This window comes from Triticum aestivum, chromosome 6B, assembly GCF_018294505.1.
Source record: "Triticum aestivum cultivar Chinese Spring chromosome 6B, IWGSC CS RefSeq v2.1, whole genome shotgun sequence".
NCBI classification, from domain to species: domain Eukaryota; kingdom Viridiplantae; phylum Streptophyta; class Magnoliopsida; order Poales; family Poaceae; genus Triticum; species Triticum aestivum.
In genome coordinates, this window is record NC_057810.1 from 27,608,824 (window position 1) to 27,623,264 (window position 14,441).

Consider the following 14,441-nt stretch of genomic DNA (forward strand, 5'->3'; position numbering starts at 1 on the left):
TACGATAAGACTTTCTCTCCCGTAGCGAAGCTTAAGTCCGTCCGAATCATGTTAGCAGTTGCCACATACTATGATTATGAGATATGGCAGATGGACGTCAAAACGGCATTCCTTAATGGGCATCTTAAGGAAGAGCTGTATATGATGCAGCCGGAAGGTTTTGTCGATCCTAAGAACGCTAACAAAGTATGCAAGCTCCAGCGATCCATTTATGGGCTGGTGCAAGCATCTCGGAGTTGGAATATTCGTTTTGATGAGATGATCAAAGCGTTTGGGTTTATGCAGACTTATGGAGAAGCCTGCGTTTACAAGAAAGTGAGTGGGAGCTCTATAGCATTTCTCATATTATATGTAGATGACATACTCTTGATGGGAAATAATATAGAATTTCTGGACAGCATTAAGGCCTACTTGAACAAATGTTTTTCAATGAAGGACCTTGGAGAAGCTGCTTATATATTAGGCATCAAGATCTATAGAGATAGATCGAGACGCCTCATAGGTCTTTCACAAAGCACATACCTTGATAAGATTTTGAAAAAGTTCAAAATGGATGAGTCCAAGAAAGGGTTCTTGCCTATGTTACAAGGTGTGAGATTGAGCTCAGCTCAGTCACCGACCACGGCAAAAGATAAAGAAGCGATGAGTGTCATCCCCTATGCTTCAGCCATAGGATCTATTATGTATGCCATGCTGTGCACCAGACCTGATGTAAACCTTGCCGTAAGTTTGGTAGCAAGATACCAGAGTAATCCCGGCAAGGAACACTGGACAGCGGTCAAGAATATCCTGAAGTACCTGAAAAGGACAAAGGACATGTTTCTCATTTATGGAGGTGACGAAGAGCTCGTCGTAAAGGGTTACGTCGACGCTAGCTTCGACACAGATCTGGATGACTCTAAGTCACAAACCGGATACATGTATATGTTGAATGGTGGAGCAGTAAGCTGGTGCAGCTGCAAGCAGAGCGTCGTGGCGGGATCTACATGTGAAGCGGAGTACATGGCAGCCTCGGAGGCAGCGCATGAAGCGATTTGGGTGAAGGAGTTCATCACCGACCTAGGAGTCATACCCAATGCGTCGGGGCCAATCAAACTCTTCTGTGACAACACTGGAGCCATTGCCCTTGCTAAGGAGCCCAGTTTTCACAAGAAGACCAGGCACATCAAGCGTCGTTTGAACTCCATCCGTGAAAATGTTCAAGATGGAGACATATAAAGTTGCAAAGTACATACGGATCTGAATGTCGCTGATCCGTTGACTAAACTGTTGGGGAACGTAGCAGAAATTCAAAAAATTTCCTACGTATCACCAAGATCTATCTATGGAGAAACCAGCTACGAGGGGAAGGAGAGTGCATCTACATACCCTTGTAGATCACTAAGCGGAAGCGTTCAAGTGAACGGGGTTGAAGGAGTCGTTCTCGCCGTGATTCAAATCACCGATGATCAAGTGCCGAACGCACGGCACCTCCGCGTTCAACACACGTACAGCCCGATGACGTCTCCCACGCCTTGATCCAGCAAGGAGAGATGGAGAGGTTGAGGAAGACTCCATCCAATAGCAGCACAACGGCGTGGTGGTGGTGGAGGAGCGTGGCAATCCCGCAGGGCTTCGCCAAGCACCGCGGGAGAGGAGGAGGACTTGGGAGAGGGGAAGGGCTGCGCCAGAACTTCGTCTTAAGCTCCCATGCGTCTCCCCACTATATATAGGGGTGGAGGGGCTGGTTTCTTGCCCTCCAAGTCCATTGGGGCATTGGCCAAGGTGGGAGGAAAGAAATCCCATCATTTCCTTCCCCACCGATTGTTATCCCCCCTTTTTAGGGATCTTGATCTTATCCCTTCGGGATATGATCTTATTCCTTCTAAGGGGGGATCTTGGTGCGCCTTGACCAGGGGTGTGGGGCCTTTCCCCCACTACCCACGTCCATGTGGGTCCCCCCATGCAGGTGGGCCCCACTCCGGAAACCTTCTCGATCCGCATAAAACAATAGATACTTTCGGAGATACCTGTAGTGCACCTTTATAGTCACCCAGTTACGTTGTGACGTTTAATACACCCAAAGCACTCCTACGGTATCCACGAGTTACACGCTCTCATGGTCGAAGGAAGAGATACTTGACATTGGCAAAGCTCTAGCAAACGAACTACACGATCTTTGTGCTAGGCTTAGGATTGGGTCTTGTCCATCACATCATTCTCCTAATGATGTGATCCCGTTATCAACGACATCCAATGTCCATAGCCAGGAAACCATGACTATCTGTTGATCACAACGAGCTAGTCAACTAGAGGCTCACTAGGGACATATTGTGGTCTATGTATTCACACGTGTATTACGATTTCTGGATAATACAGTTATAGCATGAATAAAAGACAATTATCATGAACAAGGAAATATAATAATAACACTTTTATTATTGCCTCTAGGGCATATTTCCAACAGTCTCCCACTTGCACTAGAGTCAATAATCTAGTTCACATCGCCATGTGATTAACACTCACAGGTCACATCGCCATGTGACTAATACCCAAGAGTTTACTAGAGTCAGTAGTCTAGTTCACATCACTATGTGATTAACACTCAATGAGTTTTATGTTTGATCATGTTGCTTGTGAGAGAGGTTTTAGTCAACGGGTCTGAACCTTTCAGATCCGTGTGTGCTTTACAAATCTCTATGTCATCTCCTAGATGCAGCTACCACGCTCTATTTGGAGCTATTCCAAATAACTGTTCTACTTGGAGCTATTCTAAATTGTTGCTCCATTATATGTATCCGGTCTCTCTACTCAGAGCTATCCGGATAGGTGTTTAGCTTGTATCGACGTAACCCTTTACGACGAACTCTTTTACCACCTCCATAACCGAGAAAAATTCCTTAGTCCGCTAGTTACTAAGGATAACTTTGACCGCTGTCCTATGATCCATTTTTGGATCACTCTTGTACCCCTTGACTGACTCATGGCAAGGCACACTTCAGGTGCGGTACACAGCATAGCATACTGTAGAGCCTATTTCTTAAGCATAGGGGACGACCTTCGTCCTTTCTCTCTTTTCTGCTGAGGTCGAGATTTAAGTCTTAACTTCGTACCTTACAACTCAGGCAAGAACTTCTTCTTTGACTGATCCATCTTGAACACCTTCAAGATCATGTCAAGGTATGTGCTCATTTGAAAGTATTATTAAGCATTTTGATCTATCCATATAGATCTTGATGCTCAATGTTCAAGTAGCTTAATCCAGGTTTTCTATTGAAAAACACCTTCAAAATAACCCTATATGCTTTCCAGAAATTCTACGTCATTTCTGATCAACAATATGTCAACAACATATACTCATCAGAAATTCTATAGTGCTCCCACCCACTTCTTTGGAAATACAAGTTTCTCATAAACTTTGTACAAACCCAAAATCTTTGATCATCATCAAAGCATACATTCCAACTCCGAGATGCTCACTCCAGTCCTTAGAAGGATTGCTGGAGCTTTGCATACTTATTAGCATCTTTCGGGATTGACAAAACCTTCCGTTTGTATCACATACAACCTTTCCTCATTAAAATCGTCGAGGAAACAATGTTTTGACATCCCATCTGCAAGATTTCATAAATAATGCAGTAATCGCTAATATAATTCCAACAGACTCTTAGCATCGCTACGAGTGAGAAAATCTCATCGTAGTCAACTCCTTGAACTTGTCGGAAAACATCTTAACGACAAGTCGAGCTTTCTTAATGGTGACATTTACCATCATTGTCCGTCTTCCTTTTGAAATCCATCTGTACTCATTAGCCTTACGACCATCGAGCTGTTCTGCCAAAGTCTACACTTTGTTTTCATACATGGATCCTCTCTCGGATTTTATGGCCTCAAGCCATTTATCGGAATCCGGGCCCACCATCGCTTCTCCATAGCTCGTAGGCTCATTGTTGTCTAGCAACATGACTTCCAAGACAGGATTACGTACCACTCTGTAGTAGTGCGCATCCTTGTCATCCTACGAGGTTTGGGAGTGACTTGATCTGAAGTTTCATGATCACTATCATAAGCTTCCACCTCAATTGGTGTAGGTGCCACGGGAACAACTTCCTGTGCCCTGCTACACACTGGTTGAAGTGATGGTTCAATAACCTCATCAAGTCTCCACCATCCTCCCACTCAACTCTTTCGAGAGAAACTTTTCCTCGAGAAAGGACCCGATTCAAGAAACAATTCACATTGCTTTTGGATCTGAATTAGGAGGTATACCCAACTGTTTTGGGTGTCCTATGAAGATGCATTTTATCCACTTTGGGTTCGAGCTTATCAATCCTGAAACTTTTCCACATAAGCGTCGCAGCCCCAAACCTTTAAGAAACGACAACTTAGGTTTCTCCAAACCATAATTCATACGGTGTCATCTCATCGGACTTACGTGGTGCCCTATTTAAAGTGAATGTGGTTGTCTCTAATGCCTAACCCATGAACGATAGTGGTAATTCGATAAGAGACATCATGGTACGCACCATATCCAATAGGGTGCAACTACGATGTTCGGACACACCATCACACTATGGTGTTCCAGGCGGTATTAATTGCGAAACAATTTTCACAATGTCTTAATTGTGTGCCAAAACTCGTAACTCAGATATTCATCTCTATGATCATATCATAGTCCTCTTGTCACAATGATCTTCTACTTCACTCTGAAATTACTTGAACCATTCAATAATTCAGACTTGTGTTTTATCAAGTAAATATTCTCAACATCTACTCGAATCATCTGTGAAGTAAGAACATAATGAAATTCACTGCATGCCTCAGCACTCATTGGACTGCACACATCAAAATGTGTTACTTCCAACAAGTTGCTATCTTGTTCCATCTTACTGAAAAACGAGGCTTTTCAGTCATCTTGCCCATGTGGTATGATTTGCATATCTCAAGTGATTCAAAATCAAGTGAGTCCAAACGATCCATTTGCATGGAGTTTCTTCATGCATATACACCAATAGACATGGTTCGCATGTCTCAAACTTTTCAAAACGAGTGAGTCCAAAGATCCATCAACATGGAGCTTCTTCATGCGTTTTATACCATTATGACTTACATGGCAGTGCCACAAGTAAGTGGTACTATCATTACTATCTTATATCTTTTGGCATGAAAATGTGTATCACTACGATCGAGATTCAATAAACCATTCAGGTTTAATACTAATCTTGATGGTAGAGGGAGCGTGCGATGTTTGATCACATCAAACTTGGAAACACTTCCAACATATATCGTCAGCTCACCTTTAGCTAGTCTCCGTTTATTCTGTAGCTCTTTATTTCGAGTTACTAACACTTAGCAACCGAACCGGTATCTAATACCCTGGTGCTACTAGGAGTACTAGTAAAGTACACATTAACATAATGTATATCCAATATACTTCTATCGACCTTGCCAGCCTTCTTATCTACCAAGTATCTAGGGTAATTCTGCTCCAGTGGCTATTCCCCTTATCACAGAAGCACTTAGTCTCGGGTTTGGGTTCAACCTCGGGTTTCTTCACTGGTGCAGCAGCTGATTTGCCGTTTCATGAAGTATCCCTTCTTGCCCTTGCCCTTCTTGAAACTAGTGGTTTCACCAACCATCAACAATTGATGCTCCTTCTTGATTTCTACTTTCGCGGTGTCAAACATCGCGAATACCTCAAGGATCATCATATCTATCCCTGATATGTTATAGTTCATCACGAAGCTCTAGCAGCTTGGTGGCAATGACTTTGGAGAAACATCACTATCTCATATGGAAGATCAACTCCCACTCGATTCAAGTGATTGTTGCACTCAGACAATCTGAGCACAAGCTCAACGATTGAGCTTTTCTCCGTTAGTTTGCAGGCTAAGAAAATCGTCAGAGGTCTTATACCTCTTGACGTGGGCACGAGCCTGAAATCCCAATTTCAGCCCTCGAAACATCTCATATGTTCCGCGACATTTCGAAAAACGTCTTTGGTGCGTCAACTCTAAACCGTTTCACTGAACTATCACGTAGTTATCAAAACGTGTATGTCTGATGTTCGTAACATCCACAAACGACGTTTGGGGTTCAGCACACTGAGCGGTGCATTAAGCTTTCTACTGTCCGCATAATTGCTACTATCAACTTTCAACTATATTTTCTCTAGGAACATATCTAAACAGTGGAACTAAAGCGTGAGCTACGACATAATTTGCAAAAGGTCTTTTGACTATGTTCCGGATAATTAAGTTCATCTTATGAACTCCCACTATGATAGACATCCCTCTGGTCATCTAAGTGATCACATGATCCGAGTCAACTAGCCCGTGTCCGATCATCACGTGAGACGGACTAGTTAACGTCGGTGAACATCTTCATGTTGATCGTATCTACTATACGACTCATGCTCGACCTTTCGGTCTCCGTGTTCCGAGGCCATGTCTGCACATGCTAGGCTCGTCAAGTTAACCCTAAGTGTTTTCGCTGTGTAAAACTGTCTTACACCCGTTGTATGTGAACGTAAGAATCCATCACACCCGATCATCACGTGGTGCTTAGAAGCGACGAACTGTAGCAACGGTGCACAGTTAGGGGAGAACACTTCTTGAAATTTTGTAAGGGATCATCTTATTTACTACCGTTGTCCTAAGTAAACAAGATGCATAAACATGATAAACATCACATGCAATCAAATAGTGTAGTGACATGATATGGCCAATATCATATAGCTCCTTTGATCTTCATCTTCGGGGCTCCATGATCATCTTGTCACCGGCATGACACCATGATCTCCATCATCATGATCTCCATCATCGTGTCTTCATGAAGTTGTCACGCCAACGACAACTTCTACTTAAATGACTAACGCGTTTAGCAATAAAGTAAAGTAGTTTACATGGCGTTCTTCAATGACACGCATGTCATACAATAAATAAAGACAACTCCTATGGCTCCTGCCGGTTGTCATACTCATCGACATGCAAGTCGTGAATCCTATTACAAGAACATGATCAATCTCATAAATCACATATCATTCATCACATTCTTGTTGGCCATATCACATCACATAGCATACCCTGCAAAAACAAGTTAGACGTCCTCTAATTGTTGTTTGCATGTTTTACGTGGCTGCTATGGGTTTCTAGCAAGAACGTTTCTTACCTACGCAAGACCACAACGTGATATGCCAATTGCTATTTACCCTTCATAAGGACCCTTTTCATCGAATCCGTTCTGACTAAAGTGGGAGAGACTGGCACCCGCTAGCCACCTTATGCACCAAGTGCATGTCAATCGGTGGAACATGTCTCACGTAAGAGTACGTGTAAGGTCGGTCCGGGCCGCTTCATCCCACAATACCGTCAAAACAAGATTGGACTAGTAACGGTAAGCATATTGAACAACATCAACGCCCACAACTACTTTGTGTTCTACTCGTGCAAAGAATCTACGCAATAGACCTAGCTCATGATGCCACTGTTGGGGAACGTAGCAGAAATTCAAAAAATTTCCTACGTATCACCAAGATCTATCTATGGAGAAACCAGCTACGAGGGGAAGGAGAGTGCATCTACATACCCTTGTAGATCGCTAAGCGGAAGCGTTCAAGTGAACGGGGTTGAAGGAGACGTTCTCGTCGTGATTCAAATGACCGATGATCAAGTGCCGAACGCACGGCACCTCCGCGTTCAACACACGTACAGCCCGATGACGTCTCCCACGCCTTGATCCAGCAAGGAGAGAGGGAGAGGTTGAGGAAGACTCCATCCAACAGCAGCACAACGGCGTGGTGGTGGTGGAGGAGCGTGGCAATCCCGCAGGGCTTCGCCAAGCACCGCGGGAGAGGAGGAGGACTTGGGAGAGGGGAAGGGCTGCGCCAGAACTTCGTCTTAAGCTCCCATGCGTCTCCCACTATATATAGGGGTGGAGGGGCTGGTTTCTTGCCCTCCAAGTCCATTGGGGCGTTGGCCAAGGTGGGAGGAAAGAAATCCCATCATTTCCTTCCCCACCGATTGTTATCCCCCCTTTTTAGGGATCTTGATCTTATCCCTTCGGGATATGATCTTATTCCTTCTAAGGGGGGATCTTGGTGCGCCTTGACCAGGGGTGTGGGGCCTTTCCCCCACTACCCACGTCCATGTGGGTCCCCCCATGCAGGTGGGCCCCACTCCAGAACCTTCTAGAACCTTCCCGGTACAATACCGAAAAATCTCGAACATTTTCCGGTGGCCAAAATAGGACTTCCCATATATAAATCTTTACCTCCGGACCATTCCGGAACTCCTCGTGACGTCCGGGATCTCATCCGGGACTCCGAACAACATTCGGTAACCACATACAAGCTTCCTATATAACCCTAGCGTCATCGAACCTTAAGTGTGTAGATCCTACGGGTTCGGGAGACATGTAGACATGACCGAGACGTTCTCCGGTCAATAACCAACAGCGGGATCTGGATACCCATGATGGCTCCCACATGTTCCACGATGATCTCATCGGATGAACCACGATGTCAAGGACTTAATCAATCCTGTATTCAATTCCCTTTGTCTATCGGTATGTTACTTGCCCGAGATTCGATCATCGGTATCTAATACCTTGTTCAATCTCGTTACCGGCAAGTCACTTTACTTGTTCCGTAACACATCATCCCGTGATCAACTCCTTGGTCACATTGCGCATATGATGATGTCCTACCGAGTGGGCCCAGATATACCTCTCCGTTTACACGGAGTGACAAATCCCAGTCTCGATCCGCATAAAACAATAGATACTTTCGGAGATACCTGTAGTGCACCTTTATAGTCACCCAGTTACGTTGTGACGTTTGATACACCCAAAGCACTCCTACGGTATCCAGGAGTTACACGCTCTCATGGTCGAAGGAAGAGATACTTGACATTGGCAAAGCTCTAGCAAACGAACTACACGATCTTTGTGCTAGGCTTAGGATTGGGTCTTGTCCATCACATCATTCTCCTAATGATGTGATCCCGTTATCAACGACATCCAATGTCCATAGCCAGGAAACCATGACTATCTGTTGATCACAACGAGCTAGTCAACTAGAGGCTCACTAGGGACATATTGTGGTCTATGTATTCACACGTGTATTACGATTTCCGGATAATACAGTTATAGCATGAATAAAAGACAATTATCATGAACAAGGAAATATAATAATAACACTTTTATTATTGCCTCTAGGGCATATTTCCAACATAAACCTCTCTCGCGAGCAAAACATGATCAACACCAGAACTCTATGGGTGTTCGATTCATCACAATGTAACTAGATTAGTGACTCTAGTGCAAGTGGGAGACTGTTGGAAATATGCCCTAGAGGCAATAATAAAAGTATTATTATATTTCTATGTTCATGATAATTGTCTTTTATTCATGCTATAACTGTATTATCCGAAAATCGTAATACACGTGTGAATACAAACACCACAATATGTCCCTAGTGAGCCTCTAGTTGACTAGCTCGTTGTGATCAACAGATAGTCATGGTTTCCTGACTATGGGCATTGGATGTCGTTGATAACGGGATCACATCATTAGAAGAATGATGTGATGGACAAGACCCAATCCTAAGCATAGCACAAAGATCGTATAGTTCGTTTGCTAGAGCTTTGCCAATGTCAAGTATCTCTTCCTTTGACCATGGGAGCGTGTAACTCCTGGATACCGTAGGAGTGCTTTGGGTGTATCAAACGTCACAACGTAACTGGGTGACTATAAAGGTGCACTACAGGTATCTCTGAAAGTATCTATTGTTTTATGCGGATCGAGACTGGGATTTGTCACTCCGTATGACGGAGAGGTATCTCTGGTCCCACTCGGTAATGCATCATCATAATGAGCTCAAGGTGACCAATGTGTTGGCCACGGGATCATGCATTACGGTACGAGTAAAGTGACTTGCCGGTAACGAGGCTGAACAAGGTATTGGGATACCGACGATCGAGTCTCGGACAAGTAACGTACCGACAGACAAAGGGAATTGTATACAGGGTTTGATCGAATCCTCGACATCGTGGTTCAACCGATGAAATCATCGAGGAGCATGTGGGAGCCAACATGGGTATCCAGACCCCGCTGTTGGTTATTGCCCGAGAGTGGTCTCGGTCATGTCTGCATGTCTCCCGAGCCCGTAGGGTCTACACACTTAAGGTTCGGTGACGCTAGGGTTGTTAGGAAGACTAGTATGTGATTACCGAATGTTGTTCGGAGTCCCGGATGAGATCCCGGACGTCACGAGGAGTTCCGGAATGGTCCGGAGGTAAAGTTTTATATATGGGAAGTTGTTAAACGGGCACCGGAAAGTTTCGGGGTCATACCGGTATTGTACCTGGACCACCGGAAGGGTTCCGGGGGTCCATCGGGTGGGGCCACCCCTCCCGGGGGGGCACATGGGTTGTGTGGGAGAGGGAGCCATCCCCTAGTGGGTTGGGCGGGCCTCCCCACCTAGGCCCATGCGGCTAGGGCAAGGGGAGGGGAAACCCTAAAGGGGGCGCCCCCCTAGCTTGGGGGGCAAGCCACCCTTTCCCTCTCCTTTTGGCCGCTGCCCCCCCCCCTAGGGTTTTCCCTAGAGGGCCGGCCCCCCTTGCCTCTTCCCCTATATATAGAGGGGTGAGGGGAGGGCTGGTGAACAACACAACTCAAGGCGCAGCCCCTCCCCTCCCCAACACCTCTCCTCCTCCGTACGTGCTCGGCGAAGCTCTGTCGGAATACTGCTGCACCAACTGCACCACGCCGTCGTGCTGCCCTTGGAGCTACCTTCCTCAACCTCTCCTTCCCCCTTGCTGGATCAAGAAGGAGGAGACATCCCTGTCCCGTACGTGTGTTGAACGCGGAGGTGCTGTCCGTTCAGCACTAGGACATCGGTGATACCGGTGAAGGGGGAAGCATCCGGGAAGTATTCCCGGGGTTCCGTGTTTTCGGGCAGAGGAGCCGGAGGGGGAAAGTTGCGAGTTCGATAGGTTAGGGGTGTGTGGCGAACGAACGGGTTGCATATCCGGAATCGCCTCGTCGTTCTGAGCAACTTTCATGTATAAAGTTTTTTCATCCGAGCTACGGTTTATTTTATATTAATTTTGAAAGATTAATCATTTTTAGGATTTATTTAATTAATTTAATCAACATTATCCAAAACTGTGCACGCTGACGTCAGCATGACGTCAGCAGTCCACAGAGGCGTTGACTGGTCAACTGACATGTGGGTCCCGCATGTCATACTCCGTTAACTAATTAACCAAAGTAATTAGTTTAATTAACATATTAGTTAGGTTAGTTAATTAATTATGTTAATTAAACAAGATTAATTAAGTTAATTAATTAATTAAATTTATATTCATTATTTTTTTTTATTTCTCCTTTTTTAATCGTTCTGGGGCTGGGACCCACATGTCTGTGGCCCAGAGGGGCCATAGCGGTTCGGGCGATAGCGGGTGCAGAAGCACCCAAGCGAGCGCTCGCCCGCAGGGCGTGACGAGGCCAGGGAGGTCGGGCAATCACCGGAGGGGGACGCCGGCAGGAGAGCAGCAGGGCGGTGCTAGGGTGGGCCGCGGGCCAGAGGGGGAGTGGTTGTGGCCAAGCCAGACAGCCGGAACGAGGCACGAGCGCCAGGGCGCGGCCCTGGGCGCGCTGGCCGCAGCGGTGGTCGGGACCAGCAGGGAAGGTGAGCGGGGCATGTGTGGGTGGGAGGCCGGAGTGGATGTGGCCAGGGGAAGAAGGCGCATGGGAGGTCGACGAGGCCGCGGGTCGAGCGGGCGCGGCCAAGGCCGTGGTGGCCGCGAGGACGGCGCGGGTGGCAGTGGCGCGGTGTCCGCGGGACGAAGGGCACAGCCGGACGGTGCGGCGCATGGCCAGGGCACGGCCCGACCGCGGTGAGCGCGGGGCCGGAGCACGCGAGGCGTGGGCGCGGCCGGAGCGGAGCAATGGTGGGCACAGGCGTTGGTCGCGGGGCGAGGGAGAGAGGAGGACCGGGGTCCTCACCGGGGTTTGTAGGGACGGGGCAGCGGGCTTGACGAAGGTCGGGGAGGTCCGACGAGGGAGAGGATGAGGCGGCGGCAGTCCGGCGACGACGGGCAAAGACGCAGCGGATGGGCGTCGGCGTCGAGGCGCGTTGGGGCGGCGCTGGATCTAGCCCCTCCTCGATCCAGTCGAGTGGGGGGCGCCTGGGAGGAGGCAGGGGGCGGCGTTCGACGGGGTGGAGGTCCGGCGAAGCGGGCGTCGTCAGGGGAGCGGGGTGGTTCAATCCCGATCCAATCTGGATCGGGAGGGGGGGAGAGGTGGTGTCGGGGGAGGGAAGTGGGGCGATGGGGTGGGTTAGGGTTTTCCCCCTCGTGGGGATAAGGCAGGGGCGGGTCGGCCGGCTGGGCCAGGTGGCCCGGCCTGGCCGGTGAGCTGGGCCGTCAGGCCCCGTTGGCCAGGGGGGCTTTTTTTTGTTTGTTTTGTTTTGTCTTTGCTTTTGTATTTTCTTTTCTTATTTATTTTCTATTTTAATTCATTTAAAAGTATTTAGGCATTTTATAAAAATGTGTTTACTTCACCATAATTATCTATGCAATATTTGACACGGTCCGAATATTTTGTTTTAAAGTTTGAAAACTTTGTTTGTTTGCCAAAAATTCAAATTTGAATTCGAATCGTTTTGAACTAACGCGAGATTAGCGATAGTAACGGAGGTGACATGGCGTCATTAGCAGAGGTTACTGTAGCTTGCTTATCCGGGCGTCACAACTAAACCATACATTGAAATTATGTAAAATATTTCAGTGCAACAACAAATGCGATCATAATCGTAACCAAGGTAATAACTGATCCAACTGCATAGTGATACCAAGCCTTGGTATGAATGGCCTATTTTCTAATCTTTCTATTCTTCAATCGCATTGCATCCATCTTGATCTTGTGATCATCGACCACATCCACAACATGCAACTCCAATATCATCTTATCCTCCAGATTTTTTTTATTTTTTCCTTGAAGTAATTGTTTTCTTCTTCAACTAAATTTAACCTATCGACAATAGGGTTGGTTGGAATTTCTGGTTCAACCACCTCCTAGATAAATAAAATCTATGTCACGTTGGTCGACATAATTGTCATAAACAATAAATGAACTTAATAGTTATCAAAAGATAATATATACCACATCCGAATCATAGAAAGGACGAGGGCCGATGGGGGCGGATACCAAAACCATCGCACTATATAATAACAAGGAATAATAAAAGTAAGAAAATTAGACAAGTATCTATCTCAAGTGAGAATTTTTTTCTTCCAGAAAGAAGTTAAGAACAAGAGGCTCACCACGGTCGTGCCGGCGACGAGATCGGCGCGGGCGATCGACGGCGGTGAAGACGGGGACGGGACGTGACGGACCGCTAAACCTAGACAAATCTCGGGGAAAATAGAGTTCGAAGGTCGAGTTTCGAGAGGAGAAAGATTAACTAGTGTGGCTCAGACATTTCATCGAACATCTCATGTGCATAGGAGGTGAGCTAGAGCACCCGAATGCCCTCCCCTCGCCGGCCAGAAAAAATAAAGCACTGTGGAGTGCTCTGCTGTAGCGATGGGATATATATAGGCAACTAATTTGTCCCGGTTCGTGGTAGAAACTGGGACTAAATCCCAGCATTCTGTCCCGGTTCAAGCCACGAATCGGGACCAATGGTTGTGAGCCAGGAGCGAGGACCATTAATCCTGGTTCGTGCCTGGAACCGGGACAAATGGTTCCACACGAATCGGGGCCAATGCCCACGAGGCCCCGGCCGGCCCCCTGGCCTCACGAACCAGGACGAATTCCCCCAAGGGTCCCGGTTAATACCTGAACCGGGACTAATGGGCTGGTCAGGCCCGAAGCAAAGCCCTGTTTTCTACTAGTGCTACTAGGTGAAGGGAGGAGAGAAGCACGAGGTGCGCTGGCTAATCCTTCGGCTGGAAGCGATACAACCCGTTATTGTGTGTATATCTCGATAATTGTTCCTACACTACATGATACGCACTCTATATATACATAATCTCTTGGCGAAAATAATGGGTATTCAAGTGAATACCCTTGAATTGAACTGGGCCCGCCTTTGGTGTGTTGGCTCGTTCCTTTTTGGTTTTTGATGTTGATTTTTGACGGTTTTCTTCTGGGTTTGGGTTTCTGTATCTGGTTTCCTTTTTTCTTTATTTTTCCAACAGATGCCCATTTTTCTCATACACCTTGTACATTTTGCATATACAGCATGAACATGTTTTATACATAATTGTTTTTCAAATACATGGTTAACACTGTTTTCATACACATTGTTGTACATTTCTAGTATACATCATCATAGTTTTTATACACATTTAAGTTCTTTAAATACAAGGCTAACATTTTTTCAAATATATGTTTTTGAACATGTTTTTCAATATGTGTTAAAATTTTAAAATATAAAATGATTGTTTTTATAT